The 22,988-nt window shown below is 45.9% G+C and overlaps 1 protein-coding gene across 1 annotated transcript in view; it reads right to left on the bottom strand.

The window, feature by feature from the left end:
- hipk2 (homeodomain interacting protein kinase 2) overlaps nt 1-22,988 on the bottom strand; it is a 70,690-nt gene that overhangs the window by 28,064 nt on the left and 19,638 nt on the right. The window lies entirely within an intron of this gene.

Below are 22,988 nucleotides of genomic sequence, written 5' to 3'. Positions count from 1 at the left end.
AGCCCAGCATGACAGTTATGTAAACTGCTGGCCAAAGCAATCACAATCTCATCTGCTTGCTTGACTGACTGTCTATCTGTCTCCCACTCTCGCAGTTTGCCTGTATTTTCTGCTGTCTGGCTGATGGGCATTATCGTTGTTTTATTGTCTAGTTTCCTCCAGCAGTGGCTTTAGTCCAACGCAGTCCAGGGCAAAATATTGCAAAGCTCTGCATCGATACGCCCCATTCTGTTGATTTAGGGTGACTAAGACAGAGATCAAGTGATAGGGGAGAGAAAGAGGGGGCACGATCAATGTGGTCGGCTGGCGGAGCCGTACTACTGGATATGTGGTAAAACAACAGACGCCGAAAATCCATTTGAAAATGTGGCGCCGGAGAACATATAGCTAGGAGCCACGGGGGCGCCGTCCTCCCGTTGTAATGACATACTTCTCCCTGCCATTCAATACACACAAACACACGCATACAAAACACACCTGCACACACACAGTTTCAATCATAAACGCTGCTCTGGTTGACTAGTTCCTTATTTCTGGGGCAAGTGAGAGAGCACATGGGGGAAACGTTTGCAGGGCAGGTTGAAAAAAAAAGGAAAATCCCCTCCACCTTACCCCAACCCCAGCATGCACTGACATACAGTACATGCGCTCACTTTCTCTACCTCCTCCACCCATCCCCCCCTTCACTCCTCCCTCTCTCCATCACTATCCCTTGTTTGACTACCGTCTTCCTTCCTCCCACCCAGTCTGGCAGTAATACCATCTCCTGCCTAATCAAATTCTGCTGTGTGTGACATGAATTCTCGGTGCCCAAGGCTGCGCTGCCTCGCGACGAGCTACAGGGCCGCGGAGAGCTGTAACTAAACCTCACACAGGGCCTATAGCAGCTCCCCATCTCTCTCTAAAATTTAACACGAGGAGAGGCCTCCTGGATGTGATTCCCCAAGCTTGCGCCTTCTTTCTACCTGTTTCTCCTCCTGCCTCAGTGTGTGTCAGGCGGTCTATACTCTCTTCTCTGTGGCGTATGTGTGTGTTTCAGCAAATCCCCGGAGTGCAGCAGGCTCATGGTTAATTAGAGAGTGGATAGGACAGACTGACCGAGGCTGATCACCCAGATGTGGTCGGATCTTAATCCAACACAGCGATTGACCCCCCCTTCCCGCCTCTGTCCCTCTGTCACAATCATGCATGCATGACAACTATCACATAAGCATACAAGAAGGTACACAGATCCCGACACACACACACATACACACATTGTCCTCCAGAGTGTCCTTCGGTAAAGGTGAAGCGATCATGAGTCTTCCCTCGTCAGACTCGTGTCCCTCTAACTGCCCCAGCATGCCGCCTGCCCGCTGTGCCTTCAGACACTCTTAACGCCGTTTGTCACGCTGCATTCTTCCCTGACAAGAATTAGAAATGTCATCACGTAGAGAAACAACAGCAGGATTATTAAGGCTTTAGGGAGGAATTTGGACAAATAGACCATTCCCGTCTCATAGCCTCATCAGAAGCCGAGCTAAGACAAATGAGGGGGACATTGATAGTGTTGTGTGTGTGGCGTGTTTTTGGACTTGTAAATGAGAGCTACAGTTTCTCATGTTGGTTCATGTCTGTCATTCAGTCTTTGAAGTGTGCTTTCTTCCACAATGTTTAAGCCACATGAATACACATGACTTGGGCTAAGACACTACTAGTGATAATTAAATGTTTATAATTCATGGATGTGTGCATGCATGCATTTATAGAACAGCCGGAGCCACATATGAAGCAGAAACAGGCACACAATATGTAATTCAGCCTTTAATCACAGCTATTTGTGTTTCTGTTGCTGCTGCATGGTAAAGTGCAGGAAGAACTCTTTTCATAGAGCAGGCAACAATAATAATAAGAGATGTCTTCAACAACAATCAGTCACAATGACAGGTAATTAATTTGGCCAAGCAACAGTGCCCTGCAGTCATTTGTGAGTACAGTCACAGTTAATCACCTCTCAATGACAATACCCCTGTATTGTTTTTCCTTCCCTCTGTCATATACAGAGTGATAATTTTCTTCCATCCCCTATACGGTCTACCATGACAAGCAAGGGAGGCATGCTCGGCATTTAATACGCCGTACATTGTCTATTGAGGGAAAACAATTACTGTAAAGCAACAATCAATACGGCATTATCCTTTTCATGTAGCCATACTTGAAGATTCAATTATTATGGACAAAATGACATTGTTATTTCCAGCTCACTCAAAGAGGAAGCAGACAGCTTTGATTCCATCTAAACAGTCATTTGAACAAAACTCAGAGAGCGCTATCTGCGCTGGCTAACATGTATGCACAGCGGGGGAGCTTAGATAAGTTTATGTGTGTGATTAAAGAAGGAAGTGACATAAATGTATTATCTTAATTAAGCTTTGCCGTTTAAGTATCACTGCAGTGGACTCACCAAGAGGGGGAATCAGTGTAAGAAGGCGCATGCTGTTATATGCAATTGTAAATACAGTAGTATCGCAGAAGACATACATATTAACTCAGGACTCAATAATAAGAATTGCAGATTGCCTGGGGGAGGTAAAAGGCCATGTTGGGCTAGTAAGCAGTGTAGTGTAGCAACTCACTTCCTGATTGGGCAAGTGGTAAAATAGATTTGATCACATTGTGTTTGAGCTAATGATGAAAGTAGCTAAGGAGTGCGCCATCTCACTTCCTTCTTATGTCTGTTGAGGTCAGAGAGCCGCCAAAAAGTCTGACCAAAACAGCTGATCTGCGGCATAATAGAGTACTTGTGCGTAGGAATATGGACGTTATACCGTTGAGGTAATGTAGTGCCAAAGGAACGGGATTTCTGATGGCAATGTAAAGAACCAAAAATGTTCAAAATATAGTGTACACTTGAACAGATATCTATATATTTTTTTAGGTGTACCTTATTTAAAAATACGTCTTGCTGTCGGTCCTGTTTAGCAGTACAATGCTCTGCTTCCCTGTCGGTGCTCTGCTCTGCTTCTCCACACAGGAGGAGAGCTGACGGTCATCTACTGCAGGTCATACACTGACTGGGGATAAGTACCTCATACAACCCCACATCAGAACACCTGAACTATCACATTAAACAAATCGCCCGCAGGCTTGTATGGGCAACCACGAGAGATGAGGAGGGTTTAATTTTTCACGACACGTTACAATCTGCTTACATATGGCCAATGAAAAAGTGTTTATTGAATAGGGCCCCTTTCAAACCAGTGTTTAAGGCCATTTTTGGGATGGGCGCAAGTAAAAACTTTTTCCGAGGTGATGTCTTCAAATTGCTTTTGTTGTCAGATGAACCGTGGCTTGAAATACACACTCAAAATAACACATTCTTGATCCAACTTCCATGAAATATACCCAGCTGAATACATGAATGAAACACACAGCACATGAGTCATAATAAATGGAGAGCACGTTGAGTTTATCTGGCGGCTCGCGAGTCAAATTGCCCTTAAACGTGACTGTCCTCGGTTTCTACTTCCCCCCCCGGGGTTAACACCTATAAACAAAGATAGAGACAGGGGGAAAGGTCATGTTTACAAGCCAAATGACAAAGTATTAAAAGAACCGATAGCACCACCTGAGATCGGAGGGTGTTGCTCTTGGGAGTGTAATGACAGACGAGATTGTTCAGCTCTTTCAAGGATTCACAAGATTTTTTTTTTCGTTACAAGACATACCAAGGATGAACGGATGACAAATATGCTTTCATCATGGTTTGCACGTGATAAAAACATTCCAGAGGGATATACATGTCCTGTGACAGCTCTGTAATAACTGATGGTTGCCTGCCTTAACCAGGTGTTTTCCTGTCTTAGCGTACCTTGCCCAGAGGGAAGACCGTCCCCTCTCACTGAACACATACACACACAACAAAGGCATTCTGGCTCTGAACATTTCCTTTTGTTGTGGAGTCGGAGGCAACAGACAGTTTTACAGTACAAGCAGAAACTGTGCTGAGCAGCAGCAGCACTGGTGGTGCCTGCCGGAGTCAATGTGAATTTTAAACCAGCGCTAAACATGACACATTTACGATTTCTCAGGCAAGAAATCACATCGCACTGAAGGCTGTGTACAGAGGAAGTCTCTCTTTCTCGTCTATTTGTCTCCCTCTTCCCTCCTTTTCCTCCCCTCGCGCGACTTTTCTTCTTCTTCTTCTGCTGCTGTCTGTGTGGGCGCTCTGAGGGTGCTGCTGGAGGGAGTCCAAAAGGACACAGTGTGAAATGAACACAGCTCTGACCTCCCAGACACCCCCGACACAGCCAATCAGATCACTTCTCCCCGACACACACGGCATTATAATTGGTTGCTGGGTGGGAAATATGGTCAGTGGGGATTCAAATGGCGGGAAAAAAAGGGGAGAGGAGGGGGAGCAAGGGAGTGGTGCTACAGCTCCTCTGTGCACTTTAACCGACCCTTAGCCCAGGACAGGACAGGAAATCTCCAGAACAAAAGCTAGCTGTCATCTCCGCCTGACAGGCTCGCTCTGAACAAAGCTGCTCTCAGCTGACTGGCAAACCGACCAATCCTTGAGGGAGGTCGCCTGTTGTAATCTGGCTCAGTCTCACATTCCAGACGTCTCTGGTGAGCGCGGCGAAAAGAGCGTGCCCCGGACCCTCAAACAGGAAATGAGCCTGACTGTCGTTCCTTTCCCTGGGACTCAGCTGTGGCATGTATAAATACAAACATGCCCATGAGCTGACACACACACAGAGAGAGGCGCAAACACATAAATGCACCCACAAATGATCTCTCTGTTTCCTCTCTTCTCCTTCTTTTAACGCGTAGGTACGGATGTGCGCACACCCTTCTCCCAGACATCACTGCTCACAGCTGCATGCCCCAGGCCTTTGCTATCTCCAGCCCAAACCCAGACTCACATCAGCCACATTCCAAAGCTTCCCAAGGCCCCAGGGGCAGCTTCACAGCTGGGCATCGAGCTCGGCTGTTCCCTGCCTCCCTGGCTCGACTTTCACCATCACCATCCCCTCCTCTACCCACCCTAAAACAGAACATATCCTTCTTTCACCCCTGCATCAGATCGTTCTGGAGGAGAAATCGTCCCGCTCATTCACAGTTTACATGATGAGGTTAGACAGAGAGTGGCTGAGGCCGCAGCGGCAGCGGATCAAGATGACAAAGAGCTGCCGGAATGTTTAATGAGTTCTTTCAAATTCGGCTCTCATCGAGTATCGTTTTATTCTCTCGTAGCAGCGGTTTATTTTTAAGGTGTGTTATGTTGACAGGGGTAAAAAGACATGTCAGCAAACAGACTACACAATCTAATATCTTCATCTGCGGCTGTGAGGCTATCTTGTTGCCAGTGAACAGCAACAGCAGTCGATACATGAAACCGATCTCATAATGCAATAAATAAAGGTACAAGACAGAGATCCTGAAAGAGAGGAGACTTCTCTCAGTCAGTTCCCCCCCTTTTCATGCCAGCTCATTAAGAAGGTGGGCGCCCTCATTTACCAGACTATCCATCAAAGGTGAGAATGAGCTGACTCATATTATAGTCAGGTCTAATTAAATATCAACATTAGAATGTACTCCAAAAGTTCCCGCAGCGACTCTAAGATCCAGATTTACAGGGTGAGAAAGAACAATTTGGACAGGACTTAAGATTAGATAATAGACGAAATAAAACTTTATTTATCCTGTGAGAAATTACTACATTTAAATCATTACATTTTGTAAACTCCACTGGTTGTGACTACTGATATTGCTATTAATTTTTTTATTTTAATTGATCTATTTATTGTTTTTGATCATATGTTTGTGTCTGTTCTTGTTTTGTGGTGTTCATTATGTCTCTTCTTAATAGCCGGTCTTTGTATTGTATCGCTTAACTATCATTTGAAAATAAGAAATAAAACCCAAAAAAAATGACTTTGTCCATGATATTGCACGAAATGTCCCTTAACTGCACATTTTGTCCCATTCTGTCCCTAAAGAGGAGTGAACCACGAAGGAATGTGCAGATCTGCATTTTGGAGAAAAGGGAGCCTCTGGGACACACTGTCTGTCCTTCTTGTCCATGAAGGTTCTTTCTGGCTCCAAAAGAAAAACAAATAATTAAAATATATATATATATATATATATATATATATATATATACATACAGCAGCCAATTGGAGAGAAACGCTGAATCCACACACCTGACACACACAGCAAAATACCCCCAACTGACACCACATTTACATGTGTCTACACCTGTTTCTGTGTGTGTGCGCGTATCAGCTTTCACGGATGTGTGTGTCTGCAGATAGTTAAGGCCAGGCTCTGTTTCATCATCTCAGTAAATGCCACACAGTATATCAGTCTAACTGCATACGTCTCGGGCCATTTCCATATCTGCAATAGAAAAAGCCCATCTCCCACCAGAGCCACTCCTCCACTTTGCTTAGAGAGCCCGAATAACATACATGTGTCTGCACAAATGTGCAACACACACACACACACACACAGTATCTCTGATGAGCTGACACAGAAAACTAGATTTATTAAAGCGAGGGAGAAAGGCAGAGATGCAGAATGTGTGTGGGGGTTGTAATGTCGGCGACGGACACAGGTTGCTTTGGACAAAAACACACACAAAAAAAGCACAACACCCCCCGCGCTCGCAGCTGTAAAGTGCATCACTCTCCTCTAAGAGTCCTGTTTATTTCCAGACCTGTGACAAAAAAGCCACAGCAGCATGCAGGCTTATCTCTGCACATCCCTTGAAATGCAGCGCAGCCCCCAAAGAGCTCCCCGGCACTCCACATGCCACTTTCAATTAGTTCCACAAAGAGACTCTTCCTCTACCAAAAGGAAGATGGGAGCTCATTACTGAATTCCTCTCTACTCTCTGCTTTGAAATATAGATCAGGAGGGCTATGTCTGGCTGCCGGGTCCCTGGATGTGCCACTTGCTGGCCGTGCCACACACCAGTCCAGAGCAGATGAGCGCGGAGTGCCGTCTCATGGATTAGCCACTCCTCAGGTTTAACATCCCCTGCAGCTTACCCTCTATCTCCCCATTAGCCCTCCGCCTACCCCTCCTTCTCTCGGTCTATCTCTCTGCCCACTAAACAGGCTCCCTGAAGCCACAGCTCTCAGCACTAAAACCCACAAATGGGAAAATACCAGTTCTAATAATCTGATGAGAGCGTAAGAGAGAAGCAGCGGAGGAAATGTGGATATCATATCGCACAGCGGTGCTATAATAGTAAGCGTAGACACAGAGGCAGGTGCTGATAAGGCAATGCAAATTCATTCAGGTATTCTAATGACACTAAAGCTTAGCCATGCTGCAAAGGTGGGCCTCTGTGGAAATCAGCCGTTGTATAGGAGTTCATTAAGGTTAGGTCTGACACGTTAAAAATCCAGAGATTCAAAGGTACTCAGTGATAACAAATATGACATGACTGCTAATAAAGCCAAATGTGAATTATTCAGAATGGTGGCACACAGTAACACAGCTGTCATAAAACATGGCAGCTGAGATTAAACAGTCAGTGGGAATCTATTTCTTATACGGCCAGAGCGGGGAAACATAATAGCCACCACAAGGCAGCGTTGCTAGTTAATGGTTTCCCCTCAGGACTAAAAAACAGCACGTTCCCCAACATCTAGCTGTTTACCTTTTGACTGATAATCTCATTAACTACACGTAGGCCTCCACGCTGCTGCGCCACCTTCAAAACCATGCCCTGTGTCCGGTATGCACGTGCAAGCCGCTGTGACATCTTCATCTGCAGGTGCCATGTCTCTACGTTCAATTAACAACTTCAATTAGCGGCATCCTCGGTGGAACACCACTAGCTCGTCTACGAACAGGCAGTTAATTAGAGGCTATTGGCTGAAAGTAGACGATGACCATCAGGGATCATGCGGGGAAAAACATGACCTGATGACACTTTTGTTTTGTGCTCTCCAAGTTGGTAAACTCCTTCCGCCGCAATGTACGGATGACACTGATGGAGATTCAGTGAAGCAAAAGAGGGACAGAGGGAGGGGAGGACGTGCTAGAGGTAGGAAGGGAGGAGTGGGTGGCTGTAATGGCAGTGAGAAAAGAGAAGAGGGGTACAGGGTCCTGATACTCTCTCTGATTCGCTCTCTATGCAAATCACAACAATCACAGGAAATGCCTGGGCCTTGGCTCCAGCTAATTGCCACGGCAATAACAAAGGAGGGCTTCCTTTGAGCGGAGAAGCAAATTAAACATTAGTTTAGAGTTTTCTTGGAGACCGAGGGATGTTATAATTACCCAGAAACCAACACATCAGCACTTTGCACGCCACGCGTCCCACTCTCGCAGGCTGGCAGAGGAAAACAAATGTATCTCATATTCTGGGAGAGAGGCGTTTGGGGGGGGTTGGAATGGTGGGTGGAAGGCGAGGAGTACCAGGAGGGAGATGGAGCAGGGGGTGTGGGGGAGAGAAGATAGTGAAGGGCATGGAGAGGGATGAGAGCAGAAAGCAGGGGATGGGGGAGGACAGAGATGGAGAGAGACGCGGGGGCATAATGAGGGGAAAGGAGGTGGAGAATGATAGCCCTTCTCTCCAAACCACTCCATGCTGGTAGTGAGGCATCAAAATGTACACCCACCATTAGCATTTTGACCCCACCCCTCTCCTCTGGCCTTCTCCCCCCACTCATTATCATCAGGAATGGTGCACGGGATGCAGGAAACACAAACCGAGCTCATTTCCCATAACATGTTAGCCTAAATGTCACGCCGGCGATGAAATGAGAACGCAGAACAAATGGCGCCGTGCAAAATGTGTGCTCGTTTGGTCGTCTGCGCCGTCTCGGCCACCTAAGGGTTAAGTCTGCGAGCACTTTATTAATGTGGGTCGGTGCAGCGGAGCATGTTGCAGGCGAAACAAACAAGGCTGGATCTGGCTGAGATATGCAACCATGGAAACTTCAGGAGACGTCCTTGGATCTCCTTCCCTCCGGGGGGAGGGAGGCAGAGTCCCTGCCCCAGTCAGCAGGGCCAACGCTGGGCCTTGAGCGATGCGATGTGTCCTGGATGGCTGGTTCTGTGTTTGATCTATGTCTGAGGGCGGTGGCAGAGCCTGACACATTCACCCGGTCTGTCTAACCTAAATGTTCACTCAGAAGGCCTGTCTCTCCCTGCAGCCAGACCCTGCCCTCTATCTGTCTGTCTGCAGGTCTGTTTGTCTGTTTCTTACCAATCAGCTGTCTTCCTAGTTCTACCATCCATCTATATGTCTGTTTGACTCTTTGTAGGTCAGTGCCAGAACTGTATGGATGCATGATCTCACACGAGCCGCTGACCATGCCCTGGAAATCTAATCATCCAGCACAGTTGGATGTTTGTTTGAGCTTGTACACACAGATGTGCATACAGGAGCGCAAACAGCCAGCCATGTACACAAACAAAAGGAGTCCCACCAAGCTATGACTTTTTGTAAAGCAGAGCCTGGCTTTTATGTGCTTTTGTTAGTATTTGTGCTCGAAAGGCACAAATACACAAGGCAAACCCCTCTCTCGCTCTAAACACCCATAAAGTCACACACACACATTTGCACACACACATACACACACACAGATCCCTCTACGTCAGCGAGCCAAACTCATAAAACACTCACTCCCTAATTGGCGTGTAGTAATTTCGCTCGCTCCCATAATAAAAGAAACTTTTTCTCTACCCCAATTACTTCTCCATGTTTATGTAATGGGGCTTGTTATTTCCTGACTTTTAATATCCCCCTCTCCTATAACCATAAGCTACGTGAATAACAGCATTAATAGTCCACAGGTCCTCAAGGATTTGTTACTTTGAGGGAAATCAGGGCTGCAATGATACCACGTTTGCAAGCAATCCAGAGCGGTGACATCAGTTAATTACATAAATTGGAGCGGGATCGGACCAGCCACGAGAGAGATTATGACACAAGGGTGCTAGAGACTGAACGGCTAGAGGGACACAACCCAGTGTTTCTGACACCAGCATTTAAGGGAAAGGAGGAATTACATCACTGTGTGTTGGGGTTATATAAAACTCTAGACCTTCTGGAAGACTCAAACCCCCTCTGAGAGAAACATTTAGAAGGATACGACTCCTTAAGAGCGACAGGGGAAGAACTTGTGAACAATCAAGAGAAGCAGAGTGAGAATGTGAATGAAGAAAAGTGCAAACCAAGAATAAACACAACACCGACACCCATGTAGCAAAAAAAAAAGAGGGGCCTGCTAGAGAGCCGGCACTAGAGGGGGTGTGGGATCTCCACCTCCTCATCAGTAGGCCTAAAGTCTATCCCAGAAACCCATAGGGGAGATCAAAGCCTGTGTGATCCAGTGGCTGTTATATCACCCCCAGCCTGCAGCTCTCCCACTGCGGGGCCTCCTGTTACGGCAACGCAGGCAACACAGGGAAGAGAGAGAGGGAATACAAAACACTGACCCGGACCTGTCTATGCATGTGCAACCTTCATGGGTTTCTTCAGCAAGGACTTCGTCCCCTCCCCGCAACCACATTTACATTCCACTTTGCATTCTATTAATTTCCATTTGACCACACTTGCATGTTTTTGCAGGCAACATGAATAGTCATGAGCGGCACACATGCGCTCGCAAAAAAAAGGCACACAGCCTCGAGAAGGAAAACGGGTTGAATCTTTTAATTTTCATTGTCATTGTTCCCAGTTCAAGGGAAACATGTTAGATGTTTGTGTTTTAATTCATTTATTTCAACAGGCTTGTCAATTATGAAAAAGAGAAAGTTGCAGATTCCTGCTGTACCCTCTCCTTTTGTTCACTCTGCTACAAACTCCAATTTGAAATCAGCGCTTCCTTTCCTCCGACTTTCCCTTCATGAGATGAAGCGAGAAGGAGACAGGCACGGTTTTCTTCCCTCAGCGGAAAGGCATCTCAACAGGCCAGCTATTGAACACATCCACCAGGGGAGGGACTGGGTCAATGCAACAGAGAGCAGGGGACCATTTTGGACCACTTAACTATAATCAGTAAATGCACCCAGGTCGCAATTAGCGCAGGGCCACCCTGAGAGCGTTCATTTTGCTCACAGCTCTGTCTGCGTTTTATTCTGCTCCACAGGAACCTTGTAATGCAAATAGCGCTCATCACTCCCAGCTTAACAACGGGAGAGGAGGCGGGAGGTGTGCTGGAGCACGCTGCTGTCCTCACTCGGTGGTTGTTTCGACAAATATAGTTGCTTTCCTGTGTTTTAGGCAGAAATAATCTATGAATCCTCACATATTCTTACTTTCTTCTGCCTCAGCCAAGTTTCTATGAATGAAACCTTTCAAATCTGGGCTCATGTGGTGAGAGGGAACTGAGGGTCATCATCAGTTGTTTGCAGGCTCAACATTCGGGACCAATGGTTTGCTCTAGTCCAGGGTCAGCTGTCTGCAGTATATCTAAAGGTGTTGTTATGACTTGCTCAGTTGCTTCAGCTTACAAAAGCAGCCCCTCAGAATGGCTTCTTTACATAAATCAAGACTAGTTGGTGGCAGAGAAAGAGACGCTTTTTAAAGCTGAAAAACAAACGTGACAGGTAGCTAAGCATCTCCAATGCACCAACACTCTCCTCAACTCATTTATGATTCACTGCACTTACTCATCCATTCTCCTCTCTCCCTTTCCCCCCCTCTGTTCCTGTGAAGAAAAGGCAAACAAAACAGACAGACGGACAAACAAACAAACAAACAAACAAACAAACAGACAGACAGAGGGGCCTTTTTAACCGATGCTGGCATTTCTGTAGAACAGGTGCTGTAGTTATGATTGATTTGAGCTGCAGTGTGCGCCGAAGATTCAAAGAGAGGACTTGGGCACAAAGACAGTCGCGCGAGTTCAAGGAGTCTGTTAAACTCTCTCCTCCTGTGAGCTTGCCTTTGACTGATTTCGAGAGCGGCAAGCGGAGTTAACTCTGTCAGCAGCATGGGTGTCTGTGAGGTATGCGGGTGCAGACTTTTGACTGTGGGACACCTGTAAGCACACACAAAGGAAGGCACAACAGAGCATCTGACCTCTTTTTGCCTTAACCACCTGTTTACTGTGCCGAACGGAAAGAACAGCACCATTATTTACACGTTTTCCACGACGCCTCTGTGTTGTATAACATAAATATAATCTGTACATGAGTATACTAAACGATTATAGATAGATAATTTCTTCTGTATTCATAGTATACCTTCCTGTTGCGTAAACATCGAAGCCCACTATCCTTATGGCCAGCTGAGAGGGATGGGGCTTTGCGATCCTATAAGGCTTCTGCATGTGATGATTGAAATGCCAGGCAGATTTGCGTGAGGGACAGAGGTCAGGATGAAGGAAATGGGGAGAGGAAGGGAGGGATGGGCAGAAGCGGGAGGACATTGGAGAGAGAGAGGGGAGGAGGGGGGTTCAGGGAGGATGACGACGGATGGAAAGATGTAAAAAGAGGGGTGACAGGGGACGAGGAGAAGGGATCACTCATGAAAGTTGCCTGCTGTTTTCTCAGCTGTTCTTCTCGGTGCCCTGAGAAGTGTTGCGTTCAAGGCCAGAAACTCTGACAAGCACATACACTGAGTATGAACGGTGAATGAACACACCAAACAAACTCATCTTTTATGCCTGACTTGAAGCCTCATTTTCACCCCGGTGTGACACTCTGAACAACAGGGTCGGTTCGGGACTTTGTGCTCCTCCAGCACGTGTGTTATGTCAAGAGTTTGGCACACGTGTTGACGCAGGAGGAAAGAGGAAAATGGGCTTCTGGGGGGGGGACTGCTCAAACGTCTATTTCTGCATTCAAAACCTGCTTCAAAACCGGGGAAGATGGGAGCGCACTTAACAGCACCGCTAACAGCAAAGTCATGCCAAAGACTTTAATAAGAAATTAGAGACCTACTCTGGAGTTGTCAGAGAAGAAAGTGTTTCTGCAAGGAGAGCTGTGAGTCAAAGCCAATAATAATAACAGTGTCATGGGTAAAATCTATACTTCTCTCGGTGCTGAGAGGGAGCCCAATTGCACAATGCACACAGCTGGTAACAGGCTGCAGATGAAAGCCAATTTGGTTTCTTTGTGTAACTGAGAGCTTCAGTTGGACCACAGGTCCCTGTGGAACAAAGACCGAGAGAAGCGAGGGAGAAAGAGGAAGAGAGAGGGAGAGGGAATGAGATAGTGAAAGGGATGAGAAGTAGAGCTGGGCAGAGAGCGAGAGAGAGAAAGAGGGGGGAGGGAGAAAGACAGGGCGTCCTGGCCCACCTGGGCAAACAATAGCAGCGAGATGAGAGTGTGGCTCAAGGGCCCTCCCTGTCCCCAAAGTACACAGCTGTCGGTTGGGCAGGCAGGCAGATCAAAAACAGCCCCGGTCTAGTTCAGGTGTTGCACCTTCAGAGGCAAAACGGACAATTTTGGAACGAGAGCCTTGGTTGCTATGGCGACGGCCGCAACAGAGAGACTCTTTTTAGATTCCATGTGAAATGATGCGTGCTAATGTTCCTCATTCATCGCGACAAAAAAACACAGAGGAAGAAAGGATCTGCATACACTTGAAGGACGTTTTATTTAAGTCGTTGGCGTTAAATGCATTTCCTGCTCGAATGAGAGCATTTTGTTTTGCGTGCTGAAAGCATCTTGTGCAGGATCCAGGGTTGCGTGTTAATGGACTTGTGTAATATGTCTATAATGAGTGTGCTGAGCCTTGATTTCTGTTCAGTGGAATACGTACAGAAAAAAAACCTTCTGTATCCACTTTCCTGTGAGCCTTAGTTGCTCTTAATTAGTGCATGAAGTGAAAGAGGAGTGTTGGTGAATGAGATTCTGCTTCAAGGATGGCATGTATGTTGAGTCTGCTCGCAGCCACTGTGTATATGTAAATGCCATCATAAATAGACCCAGAGAGGAAGGGGGGGGGGGGGGGGGGGGGCATGTAATTGCTTTTCGGGGAGATGAGATCTGGAGCACACAGCACATCCTGCTTCAGTTGTCCTGTCTGTTGAGGTTTAAGTTCGCAGAGACTCCTTCACCTTCAGAGAACAACACTGTGTTTGTTTAAAGAGAAGCCATCTGTTTGATGATATATAGATCCTGGCTGTAATGAAAGACTGTTGCTGCCTCCCTGACGTCCCTGCTGTGTTTAAAGGGGAGATGTGAGTTATGTCCAGTTCATGCTGATAACACACACTGACATACTGTGTTCTCTCAGCTCAGTGATAGCCAGTCGGGGAACACCTGATGCCACACTGCATGTGTCTACAATATATATATGTGTGTGTGTGTGTGTGTGTGTGTGTATATGTGCAAAAACATTCCCAAGGCACTGTTAATCAGTCCCATCCTGCAGGGCCGTTAGGTGGTGTGAGGACGTGAACAGGTTGTGTGTAGCAGGACAGGACAAAACCTCTGTGTTTAATCACGCACACACAGACACGCCAAATCGCCTTGTACGGTTGAGCAGCTACTGTTCTTATTTATAGAGATTAATTTGCCTTTTGTTCTTTTTCTTCTTTATTCTGCTCTTTCTTCTTTGTTTAATCTACAATCTGACCAGCATCTGTTTTTTGTTTTTTTTGTTGTGTCCCCCGCAGGGCTGATATATAGCGCCTTAATGCTCTTTGGTGCCTCCCAGCTTGTGCACCCAATAACCAGCTGAACTCAACAGACAATCCGACGCTCCTCGCTCATAAAACACTGGGATTAGTCTTCAAAGCTCGGTGGCCAAGCACACAGGAGAAGTTCATTAGTTTGTGTTGCTCTTTTCTTTCTGAAATGCAGCACTGTTGCAGTTTGAATACAGCAATATAACATAGGAGCAGTTTTTTCTCCTTTATCTGCAGCAGTGATAAAGCGACGTGTTTGCCCAGAAGTCGACTAAAACACCCTTGGATGCTGCCCCATTCCTAATGCTAACCCTTTTAATATTTAACCGGGATCCAATACAGGAGTAATTATTTTCCCAAACAAATTACGCCTCAGGCCCAAACCGACGCAATCTGATACACCACGGCGATACATTCTCTGTCACAAGGCGCTATTAGTCATTTTAAATTATTAATCAAGCTTGGGTGAAATAGGATTTGCTTCACACCCTCTTTATGACGAGCACACTGCTCGAGAAGAGAGTCTTATATTCCAAAAGGCAATTTTTATCAAAAGCTTCTGTGGCTCATCCTCCCCCAGAGACGTCCATATGTGAGGAATTCACTGAGACACAAGGTCAATAAAAGAATAATGATGCTGACGTACGTTCTGAGGAAACAGCCTTTTCTTGTGTATTCGAAACAAGTTTGCTTTGTAAAATGATAAAAAGATAGCTACATCTGATCCTTTGTGTTGATAAATGTCAGGTCATGAACTTCCCTTACCCTTTTACCCTTTTGTTGACCCTTAAATGGTAATAATAATCCTGTACCATGTATATTCAAGCCTTTCTGCTGCTGCCATCATTCAATATTTCCCTCTTAACTAATGCGAAGCATCTTTTATAAATTATTTCTGATCCTATCTGGAATTGACAACCATAAATGTGAGCACAGAGTGGCGTTAATAATTGGAATCTGTAAGTCACACAGCAATGTTGCTTTATGACTTCACGAGTACTGCTGAAAATAGCTTTGTGAGCTAAGAACAGAGCCTCATTTAATTCAGCCATCTGCAATGAAAAATAGCAACATTTTTATAGAGCGACAACTGTCACCATGAATATGAGCTATGTTTAACTGGCCTGTCGAACATCTTCTATCAAACGCGATGAACACGTTTGAAAAAGGACGGGATACAAAAGCGAGAAGACAAATTTGTTAGAATGGCAGTTAGAGGAGGGAAAATCAAGTTATTGTGTCGAGCCAGGGATGATACCGAAAGAAGGGAGAGCGAGATGGGAAGGGGGGGGGGGGTTCATCAAAGCCTCTTTTTCTCTCCATACAGGGGCCCCAGCTGGCTGGCTGAGCGACGCGGAGCTCTGCCCACTTGCCTGCCACAAATTAGCCAAACTATTTACCCTCGTATATGCACATTAGCAAATTCCTTCAATTGAGAAAACAAATGCATCTGTTTTGTTCTGTTGAAAACTTCATGGGAGCCTGCATGGGCCTCTGCACACCAGGCATTCTCTGTCACAGTGGCAGTCAGTCTGAACGTGCACACACACACACACACACACACACAGCCAGCATGGAGCCAATTGCAGGTCCCTGCCGGGCCTCCCCAATCCCCCCAATCCTCTGCCCAGCTGGACAGCTATAGCTTGGATCAGCCTGTCCCTCCTGCCCTCTCTCAGACTGTTGCTGTTTTTCTGACTTTATAACTCCCCCCCTCTGTAATTGGACCAATCTGAATTTCATCAATACCCTCATGACCTGCCTAAAAAATAAGGAAATTCAGAGTCCCAAAATGAACATTTCTCTCTTTTTTTTTCTTCTTTCCAGCAAGTCTCCATTGCCCTTGCTGCATATTTTCCATCCTGGTGTTAGCTTTTAAATATTCATGTAAGTGGATGGAAGAGGTGAGGAGGGGTGAGGGGAAGGTGAGGGGAGGTGGGAAAGAAGAAGAAGGAAGGAGGGCGGGAAGGAACCGAGGCAGCGCGCAGAGGTGGGGGCTACCCCCCTTTCTGGAGCTCCCTGCGGAGGGATGGCGGGCATACAGGAATGGTGGAGGGGGGGGATCAGCAGGACGCCTCATGATTTATTTAGACCTGGGGGCACCTGTGCCAGTCAGCCGCTGATGGCAGCCATCACCCTGCCAACCTACTGGTGCCTGAACCAAGAAAATAAAAGACAAACCCGTGGCAAGCAGGGAAATTAATATACGACTACCGCTGTGAGAAATTTCACCTGTCCAGTTAATGATTTTCAGACTCAAGTGAGGAGAAAATTCCATTGTACAGTCGAGTCTGGACATTTTAATGACCTCCCAGTTTATGATTCTCTAAGTCAGCCTGCAGCAACTCCACAAACACCTGTACGGTGGAACGAGTTCCTACTCGTGTGCTGCTGCCAGCGTTCACTAACCAGCCCAAAAGCTAAGGTGAGGAGAAATCCTATGTTTCAAATAACCCAATCAATATAGAGCAGACAGATTGCAGCCTTAGTGAGCTTAAGTGGGCGGCTCGCTGCGTTTTATCAAGGCGGCTTAATTTCCGTCAGCTTAATATCCTGGGAAATGTATGGAAATTGAACTGCGAGGGAGAACAAAGACGACTAGCCGGGATGAAACGATGTGGTGAAACTCAGAAACCTCTGTCTTATCGTGCAGCACAAACACACACACACACACACACACACACACACACACACACACCTGGACAGCCTGTCAGAGTGTAATGATGAGTGTATTCATCAGCGGGGTGGCTCAGTTCACTTTTTCCTTAAGAATTCAATAATTTCCATTCATTATTTGCCAAAATGACTGTGGAAGGTTGGTATATGTTTCCATGCATATGCTTGACTATGGTAGTTAATTAGCTTAGCTGCTACATGTCTCCTGCTTGCTCTGTGGAGACACATGGAAGAGCTGCCCGGAGGCAAATTATAAATGAGAAACAGGTTATTAGGATTCTGTCATGCATACTAAGGTGTTATGACTGTCATAAAAAGCACAGTAGTGATACAGGGAGTAGTAATTATCATTTTAGGGGTCCTTCTTTTAGACCTCCTGATAATAGCCAATGATTTCAGCCTCTACAGTCAACAACAACAGGATGGCCCCGGCCCTGGGTGGCCACAAGCAACAGCAAAACCAACCAGAAAGTCAGCAGAAAAAGTAACAACATGCCACAGCACCCAGTCAGGCTAATGAAAGCTCATCTGCATTAGTAATAATCTGCCACTGCTTGGGGGAAAGAGAGCGCTGTTCTGTTCCAGGTTCTGGCGAAGAATGCAAAACAACAACCTTCTGCACGCCACCCACCCCCCCCCCAACCTCCATCACTCTACCCTCTTCTCCCCCATTCTCCTTCACTTTCACAAGAATCCTCGCACAAACAACACCTGCGCTATTAACGCCGCCACTGAGCAGATCTGCCTTTCCGTCTGCCTTTCCTGGTTCCTCTGTAGCAACCTGATCCTGCCGTTTACCTACCCCGCTCTCCCTCTCTTGCACATACACACGCTTACACACACGCTTCACAGAACAGTAACTAATAGCAACCTCATTCATTAAAACAGCCCTTGATGTTTTGCACGGAGGCAGGGTAAATGTGCTGGAACGCCTGCCCTGTCTGTCTGGTTGTGCAACACTAACAACAGATAGGGAGACAGATAGACAGGTGGGGCAGGGGCTCGTCTTGCACCCCAGCCAAGAAGTAACTGCACCACCCTTGATGGAGACAGATATATATTTCATCTTTTATTAAGGCTAAGACACAAGCCCAGTGGTGTCAGAAATCCTACTGTAGCATCAGCTGCCCATATTTACTGCCATCATGAATAAAGATGCCAGCTTTAAAAGTAGAAAATGCAGAGAGCTCAACAATATCGGCTCTTTGCGAAGTTTCCATCTGGATGCATTAAGATCGCTTCTGCCAGAGGCCTTTCGTTTCATACTGATAGCAGTGGGAATACACAGACACTGGCCTCTTCAGATCACTGGTGTCATCAACAAGCCCAGTCCTCCCTCTTAGACACTGTTGGCTCATTCTCCTCTCAACCACGATGTCTAATCGGCTAATTCTTCAGGCTCTGCTACTATAGTGTATGTATCATACAGGTTGCTCATGCATGTAAGCCTGTGATGTGTGCATGTTAAATAAAAGGTACAAGCTGGCAGGTGCGAACACATGTGCAACGCAGCTTCAGGCTTCCAGGCTGTTAATATTGAGATGCTTAATTAGTAGAGGAAATTGCTCTGTCTCTGTTCCTCCGTCACAGCCGCTATAAATCTGCCATGTCAGAAAGTCTTTCTGTATGTGTACAGAGAGGGTGGGGTATGCTTAAAAATAAATATGGAAATTCAGGCAAAAAACTGACTTTATAGCTGCTCCAAGTGGTCACACTCAAAGGTGGGGTGAAAGAGAGGGGCGAGGCACGATAATTAATTATTTAAGTGTTGGGACACTTTCAGACGGTCTCTCCTGGACTCCGTTCATAGTGATGCACTTGTTTGTACACACAGAAAGAATGAATGAGAGCTTGATAAAGAAGTTTAAGCTCTAGCTCTGCACAAACCTTGGCCAATCGCTGGGTGAAGTGGGTGTCATTGTGAGATTATTGGCTTCCTAGGTCACAAATATTGTAAGACGCATTGCCACCAAAGTCCAGTTTTGGAAAGGTGTGTGCGGTTTCAGACACTGTCCGACTATGTGACAACCACCTCCTCTGGCCCCTTAAATGTATGACTAGACTTGATGAGGAGTCCATACAGAAAGTTGTTCTGTGGTCTAGTGGTACTGTACTGAGTCATGCAGATATTTTGGGTTGTACTTGCTAAGGTTTTTATTTGCCTCTCAGATTGCTGCCTCCACCCTTGTACAAAATGTAAAAAAGCAATCAGAGCAATTAAAAATTCATTAGAAACAGTGTTCTTGGTACTCCGGATAGCCCACATATCGTGTCAACAGTTTTCTTTCAAACTATTCTCTAGAAAGAAAGCAGTTGACTGTTGGGAAGGATCATCCAAAGCAACAGCACAGCAAGGACCACAACAGAAAATCAGTTAATCTGCAACGCATTGGGGTTAAGACAAATCTCAGACAGTGACATCTCAATAACTCTCATCATGCTGCTAAATAACTTTTTGTTATTTGCATGAGCCCAACCATTAGGTAGGCTATAACACAGTTTTAAGTTCAGGTTTCAAATTTGGGAACAGCAGTTAGCCGAGTCTAGCTGCGTCCTATTGTACTGGAGATGATAAAAAATGAACAAAGATCTTCTCCAGGACGCCTCCCAGACGAAAGTGATATTTGTATGTATGAGTATGTATAACTATTGCATAGCGAAGGACAAACTGAATCGTGCACCAATGACAACGAAGCGTTACTATAGTTACTATCACTGGCAGGCTAGTCAGAGCGAGACCTATAAAAAAATATGACTCATTAAAATCCAACAAGATGCTCTAAACTCACTTTTTACCGCAATTTTTCACTGATAATGCTACATTTTACACAACCAAACCATGTTGAAGCCAGCAGGAGGAGAGCTAGTTAGCTGTTAGCAACCGGTGCCAAACAAGAAGTTTTTACAGTAGCTAAATAAATGTACTGAGGTTCTTCAGCTGTGTACTGTTTGGAGGTAAAAGTGCTTTGAATGCTAATTCTTTTAAAAACAAAAACTCTAGATGATAATTAACAACAAAAACACATAACATTTTTGATTTTGGGTCAGTTTCCATTCACTTCAGGAAGGTTAAAATTATTTTTGAGATGGTTCTGGGACGGATGTGGCAGAGCCCCGTTACTTAGGCTGAGTTGGTCTGAGAGTTGCAGCTTAGAACCAGACATCAGCCTCAGTTTCATGCCAGTGCAGATCCCTTATGGATATACATAAAGGCGTGGAAACCAAAATCCTGTACCAAAATGACCTCTGGACAGTACAGCAGACAGTCATGTAGGGTGAGAGGAACCCTTTCACCACCGTTAGATCAACGGCAGCCAACACAAGGCCGACTCCTGCCAGCTGCACCGCCTCAGGAAACTGTACATAAACTTAAACAACGTGTCGCTGCATTCCACCCATCTCATGGCCTTTACCCGATGAGATAAATAGGACAAACAAGCCCAAGTGGGACAAGACAATAATCCCTTTATCTGGCACAGAGTAAGCTTGACTAGCCAGCTTACCTGTTACATCATTAGTAACAGGCAAGAGGGGAAGAGGAGGGAAGGAAATGAGACGAGGGTAAAAGAAGGAGGAAGAGGGTTAGGTCACAAGTTGATGTAACAAGGACATAAATACTACACAAAAATTAAGGACAGCACACAGAAATCTTAAGCTAACAATCCATTCAAATAATAATAGGGAGCCTGTATCTAAGCAGAAAGTACAGAAGTGCTACAGACAGGCATATTTGACAAGGATAGATGAGCTCAGCTACATGAGCCTGTATTCGCTAAGCACTGAAGCGAACCAAGTTGAAACTCTAAGCACCCTGAGAGCTGTTCTTGCAAATCGCACATCACTTGTTTACCTTGACTACTGGTGTTTTATTTGCATGAGTCAACCTTGTGGAAAATCCATAAGTCATTTGCAAGGCCCTTACAGCACATACAACATCAGCGGCATATGTTATCGGTGACAATCCGCAATGCAAACAGCCATGTGTGAGAGGGGCATGAGGAGTTCCCACCAAATGGATGTAAGCAAAAAGCATGCGATGATGGCTAATGTGTGTTTAAAATCACTCTTTCTACAGTCTCATTTGTATGAAAAAAGAGGAAAAGATAAAGCCAAACACGTCACTCTCTCCTCCTTAGTATCATCCCTGTCTCATGTTATGATACCTCATAAATCCAGAGCAGGGATTGTTGAGCAAAAAACCGAGCACTCTAAGGCAAGATGGAACTATTTTATTCGACAAGAATCAAAGCAGACGACAGGGGGATGTTTTTGCTATTGTGGAGGATATCGAGTATCACGTAGCCAGCAGGTTGGAGCTGGCAAATCCCACCTGTATGTAATCTCTCCCCCTGTACAGGTAGCGTCTGCACAACAGAAACAGAAACTATCCAGCTATCTTCTCATCTGAAATCATCAAAGATGGTTTGATGTTCTCCTCTAAGCTTTTGAACTCACCATGAACTCTACCCGCAGCCCAAGTTTGTTTGCTGCCCAAACTGCATGCAATTCTACGGCGCCCGTAGTGCTCTTCTCCCATGAGCTCATTCTTTTGAATTGAGTTGTAAGACTTGCCTCATTCTTCAAAATGAGTCCTGGTAAAGCACAAACACACGCTCTTCTTGTTGACACACTGTAAGTGCATGACATTATGCAGTGCATAAAACCCTGTGACATACACACACACACACACACGACACTCCCAATGCCTCAAACCAGGGTCACCAAGTCCCTGGTCTAGGTTTTGGTGACTGTAGGGTAATTTTCTGGTCAATGTCAGCCTTTCTTTCCTCTCCTACGCTGCCAAGAGGAAATGAAGGGATGATCTCTGCGCTCTCCTCCACTCGTCACTCCCCGAGAAAACAAACAGGAACATTTTATGGCCTGCTTGTTGACCTACGGCCCAGGAGCAACAACAACAGGCTTCTAGTGGTGTTTACCTCAGGATGAGCTACTTAAACTGATATAACTGCCCTGCTGACGTGTGCGAACCAATTCCCAGACAGGGACCTTAATATACAGTAGGTTTTTGAGACAATTTGTAAAATTCAGTTCAATAAATGCCCCAGCTCAGATTAAATAATACAGCTGTCAGATGTGATAAAAGATGATCAGGATCTGAGGATTTTGAACCATTACCGTTCACTCTCCTGTAAGCCTTGACACCTTCCTGTTTCAACAGGAAACGGTGGGTTCCAGTAAAGCATATTAAAAAGACAGGTGATAAACTGTAAAGATGAACACAACCAAACCCTTCTATCAACAGAACCCACTAAATGGAAAACACAAACTTCTACCGACTGAATTTACCACTTGCAGAGCCACCACCTGGCATGTGTGTATATGTGTGTGGGCATGTGCGTTTACGTGTGTGGTACCGTACACACACACCTGTTCTTCCCTCATTCCCAGCCTCGGCGCCCCCCCAACCCCCCAGTACCAGGCGTGAGCCCCAAACAAAGCTCCTCTCTGTACGGAAATGGACACTGTTTGATTCCTCGCACAGTTCCCCCCAAACGCTGCCTCTGCTGAAACCTAAACACGCTGTTTGCTACGGAGGAAAAAAGACTGTTTAAGAAGTACCGGGAGACGAAAGAAAGGCCTTCCCAGAGAGGGAGGCTCATCTGGTTCTAATGCAGGGCCCGCTGGTGTGGATTACAGGCACATATTACAGGAGAACTCAGGCTGACCCCTCATCTCTATCCCGGGGGAAATGGGAGCCAG

This window comes from Pagrus major, chromosome 8 (assembly GCF_040436345.1).
Source record: "Pagrus major chromosome 8, Pma_NU_1.0".
NCBI lineage: Eukaryota > Metazoa > Chordata > Actinopteri > Spariformes > Sparidae > Pagrus > Pagrus major.
The sequence above is the reverse complement of the archived record's forward strand: the minus strand, read 5'-3'. Positions and strand labels throughout refer to the sequence as shown.